Source organism: Hippocampus zosterae, chromosome 3 (assembly GCF_025434085.1).
Source record: "Hippocampus zosterae strain Florida chromosome 3, ASM2543408v3, whole genome shotgun sequence".
Taxonomy (NCBI): Eukaryota; Metazoa; Chordata; class Actinopteri; order Syngnathiformes; family Syngnathidae; genus Hippocampus; species Hippocampus zosterae.
In genome coordinates, this window is record NC_067453.1 from 3,620,456 (window position 1) to 3,625,628 (window position 5,173).

Below are 5,173 nucleotides of genomic sequence, written 5' to 3' on the forward strand. Positions count from 1 at the left end.
AGTGGAGATCGGGCACTGTACAAACATGCCCGAAACCAATTGACAAAGGAAATTAACATCGCAAAGAGAAGCTATGCAGAGAGGCTGAAAAACCAGTTCTCTGCTAACGACTCTGCATCTGTATGGAATGGCCTGAAAGCAATCACTAACTATAGAATGCCATCCCCCCCAAACAGTGAACAATAAGGGTCTTGCTAATGAACTAAACATGTTTTTCTGCCGATTTGAAAAGGACACCCCCATTTCCTAGTGATGGGTCCAGCGACACCGATGCATTGACACATGCACCGGGCTCACAGAGCAAACCACGTGTTGATGCATGTGCTGGCTCATTAAGTCACGTGATTGACACGTGAACTGCGTTGACACAGTCCAGGCGTCTAATTGACACACCGGCTGCGTTGACACAGTCCAGGCTGCTAATTGACACACCGGCTGCGTTGACACAGTCCAGGCTGCTAATTGACACATCGGCTGCGTTGACACAGTCCAGGCTGCTAATTGACACGTGAACTGCACCGGTGCAGTTTAGACCGCATCGGCTGCTTGGCACAGTACAGGCTGCGCCACTTAGTCCAGGGGGCGTCGACTCAGTGCAGAGGGCGTTGACGCAGCAAAAGCCCGCCGCACAGTGTTTATAAGGAAGTCGTTTGGCGACACAATGCACCCTGCCGAAACAAGCCAGACCTCACTCACGCTCGCCGAAGTTCGTGTCAGTGCAGACTTCGTGTTCGTGCCTTGCCTTCCTTGCCGATTATGGAGCAGAGACGCAAATCATCCGCCGTGTGGGACCATTTTGATGTCCCGGAGAATAAGGTATTATTTATTTATTTATTCAAATCGCCTTCTGTCGCCGAGAGCCTCTCGGCGAGAGGCACTCGCCGAGTGCCTCTCAGATTATTGACATGTGTTGTACCATTCTAATCCGAATACATTTCAAGGTAACTCTTGGTTACTCATTCACATTTCATTACAGGTGAAATGTCGAATTTGCCGGGTCGAATTGTCATACACCAACAGAAGCACCTCCACCATGCTGAGGCATTATCGGGCCAAGCATGAGAATGAAGTTCGCGATACACCCAGTATTACGCCAGGTATACAAACGTTCACTCATCTTTTCACGGTTGCTATGTTGATGATTAATTGACAATCAGTAATTATTATAGGTTGACTCTCCACTCCATGTTTGACAATCAAGGTTCCAGGAAGCAGCTGTACTGGAAGGACCAACACACTTCTTTCCCAAACCTCTCCCACCTCGCAAAGGAGTTCCTTTGTACGCCAGCCTCATCCGTCCCTTGTGAGCGTGTGTTCTCCACAGCAGGAGAAATCGCTTGTAAAAGACGCAACAGGCTGAAGTTTAAAACATTGGAGCATCTTATTTTTCTCAATAAAAACTTGTGAAATAAAAGCCCACAAGCATCCTCATTCAAATGATCTTCACATTATTTGAACACATTGAATGTTGCAAAATGAATGCATGGATGTGAATGATATTGTATACACTTCATCATCAAATCGATGAATGACCTTATGAAAATGTTTTGGAACAGTTGTAGATGCAAAACCGTACTGGCAGCTACATAATAGATAATAAAAGAAAAATATCCCAAACCATAGGGATCCTCCCAAAAACTAAGGATGTGCTGAATAAGAGATCCTTGTACACATACTTTTATTACTTCCATATTTGACCTATTGTGTGGGAATATGGGGAAATGCCAGTAAAACACTGTTTTAAAACTACAATACAAAGCAATCGGAACAATCACTGGTTCCAAATGGACAGAACCCACAAATCCACTGTTTATCAAATTAATGAAATCTCATGACCTGATTGACTTCAAAATCGCCCAAATAATGTACAAAGCACACAACCTTAGCCAAAAGATCCAGAAGCTTTTTAAAATTCGAGAAAGTTGTCATAATTTAGGGGGTACTAATCTATACAAAAAAATCCAAAACACGAACGAACATCACACAATGGAGTGTATCTGTAATAGGTGTAAATCTGTGGAATGATTCAGAAACGGACCAGTAAAATGAGGAACTCTCTTGCTGAGATTAAAAATGAATTCGAGAGTAGTACAAGACAACTACACAAATCAGAATTAAACTGATAAATTCGATACACTCATGAAATATAGCAATACATCAGAAATACATTGATGAGATTATTTAATATATTAATGAAATGTAGCATCCATTATGAATGAGAAAATCGACATATACATGTGCTCTAAAGAGTATGTACTGTATATACAAACCTAATGTAAAAATGTATTAGTACAGCATACATAAGGGTAAAATCATTTGTTGATATTTAGACTTTCTTTCCTATTTAGAAAAATGATCAATTCATATATAAGAAGGGGTAGGACTCGGGGTAGGTTTGTTGCTTCTTTCTACTCCTCTGAACACATATTTGTGATGATGACTATTTTCTTTTCCTTTTTTTATATCTTACCTTCACCTTTTGCCAATTTATTACCGAATTGTATATTTTATATGTTCAATATACAAAACAATTTATCAGTCAGTTCAGTCTGTTAAGTGGGTTGGCTGAAGGGATCTTGAAGGTCCAGCAGGTGGCAGTGGTCAGTGACACAGTATCAGCACAGTATCAACACAGTGTGTCAGTGTGTCGACACGCCTCATGAGGCCTCATGGACCCATCACTACCATTTCCCACACACACCCACCTCTACCAGAAACCACTCTACCTACCCCCCCCCACCCTCTTTTTCTCCACTACAGATCCACGAACAGGACGTGAGACGGCTCTTCAAGCAGCAAAAGATCAAGAAAGCTCCGGGGCCCGACAAAGTGTCCCCCTCCTGCCTGAAAGTCTGCGCTGACCAGCTGGCTCCGGTCTTCACACAAATCTTCAACAGATCCCTGGAGCTGTGTGAGGTCCCATCCTGCTTCAAACAGTCTACCATCATCCCAGTTCCCAAGAAACCGGCAACATCGGAACTGAACGACTATAGGCCTGTCGCCCTGACGTCTGTGGTCATGAAGTCCTTTGAACGCCTTGTGCTGAACCACCTAAAGAACGTCACTGGACCCCTGCTGGACCCTCTCCAGTTTGCCTACCGGGCAAACAGGTCTGTGGAAGACGCAGTCAACATAGGTCTGCACTACATCCTCAAGCACCTCGACAGCACAGGGACCTACGCAAGGATTCTGTTTGTGGATTTCAGCTCTGCGTTCAACACCATCATCCCGGAACTCCTCACCCCCAAACTACTCCACCTTGGTGTGTCCCCTACGATCTGCCAGTGGATCCTCAGCTTCCTGACGGGACGGACACAACAGGTGAGACTGGGAGCAACAACATCATCAATACGCACTACCAGCACTGGAGCCCCACAGGGATGTGTCCTCTCGCCACTGCTCTTCTCTCTCTACACAAACGATTGCACCTCAACAGATCCAGCTGTCAAACTCATAAAGTTCGCAGACGACACCACGGTCATCGGTCTCATCAAAGACGGCGACGAGTCTGCGTACCGCCAACAAGTGGAGCAGCTGGAGCTGTGGTGCGGCCGACACAACCTCGGGCTGAATACGCTCAAGACTGTAGAGATGATCGTGGACTTCAGGAAACATTCTTCTCCTCAGTTGCCCCTCACACTATCCAACTGCCCTGTGTCAACCGTCGAGACCTTCAAGTTCCTGGGAATCACAGTCTCCCAGGACATGAAGTGGGAAGTCAACACCATCTCCATCCTGAAAAGGGCCCGGCAGCGGATGTACTTCCTGAGGCTGCTGAGGAAGCATGGCCTGCCACAGGAGGTGCTACGACAGTTCTACACGGCAGTCATCGAATCAATCCTGTGTTCTTCCATCACAGTTTGGTTTGGGGCCGCCACAAAAAAGGACAAAATCCGACTTCAACGGACAGTTAGGACGGCAGAAAAAATCGTTGGCACCGCCCTACCCACTCTTGAGGACTTGCACACTGCAAGAATCAAGACAAGGGCACGGAAAATCCTCCTGGATCCCCCGCACCCTGCCCACCACCTTTTTCAGCCACTCCCCTCAGGCAGACGCTACAGATCCATGCGGACCAAATCCAGTAGACACTTAAACAGCTTCTTCCCTCTAGCCATTAACTCCTTAAACAGTCACTGACATAGTCACTCTTCTTGCACCACAAAATGGTACGACAAAACTACTGGTTACTCTAAAATGGTTCAATGATTTTGTCGTTTACGATGATACTAGTGCAGCGTGTTATACCGGAGACAAATTCCTTGTGTGTTCTACATACTTGGCCAATAAAGATGATTCTGATTCTGATCACCTTGGTATCTGCCACATTTGATGGACACTTGGGTAAGTGGCTTGCCATTGGCTTCAAGTGTGGTTTTCCACATCCTCATCGAGTTCGAAACGAAAGCTCTTAGGGTCCTGTTCACCTTATACAACTCCAAGCATTCAGTGATCCATGTATGTGGCATCGAGTCATAGGCTTTCTTGTAATCAATCCTGTCAACCAGGAGCTGATGTTTGGCTCCTCTGGTATCTCTACCAATGCCCTTCTGTGCTTCGCTCATGTATTGATCCATGTGTCCACTTATCTTAGCCGCAATGATGCCTGACATGAGCTTCCATGTTGTGGAGAGACAGGTTATTGGCCGATAGTTGGATGGGGCTGCACCCTTCGGGGGATCCTTCAGGATCAGGATCGTTCGCCCTTCGGTTAGCCATTCTGGGTGAGTCCCATCCCTCAGCAGCTGGTTCATTTGTACTGCTAGGCGCTCATGGAGTACTGTTTCTTTAGCCAGTAGGTGTGGACCATGTCCGGGCCTGGTGCTGTCCAGTTCTTCATATCTGAGACTCTTTCCTGTATGTCTGCCACTGTTATGGTAACTGGGTTCTGTTCAGGGAGGTTGCTGTGCTCCTCTCTCAGGGTCACCAGCCATTGTGCACTGCTGTTATGTGCAACCTCCTTCTCCCTTCTCCCTCCTTCTCCCTTCTCCCAAGGTACTGGAAAGGCATTTCCAGTACCTTTCAGTTTCCAGTCTTGGTGGGTCAGCTCTGTTGTTAGGACCCTGCCAATGAGCGTACACTTTCGCAGGTTGTGTTGCGAACAGCCTGTTTATTCGTCTGGCCTCATTCTCTTTCGTGTACCGCTTTAGGCGACTGGACAAGGCTTGGAGCC

General features: G+C 46.5%; 1 long non-coding RNA gene across 1 annotated transcript; it reads left to right on the top strand.

Annotated features, from left to right (window-relative positions):
- Nucleotides 1-315: 315 nt before the first annotated feature.
- Nucleotides 316-1,411, top strand: LOC127597779 (uncharacterized). Its single transcript, XR_007961741.1, has 3 exons — nucleotides 316-816; nucleotides 977-1,097; nucleotides 1,170-1,411. It is a non-coding gene; the product is annotated as an uncharacterized LOC127597779 (long non-coding RNA).
- The last annotated feature ends 3,762 nt before the right edge of the window (nucleotides 1,412-5,173 follow it).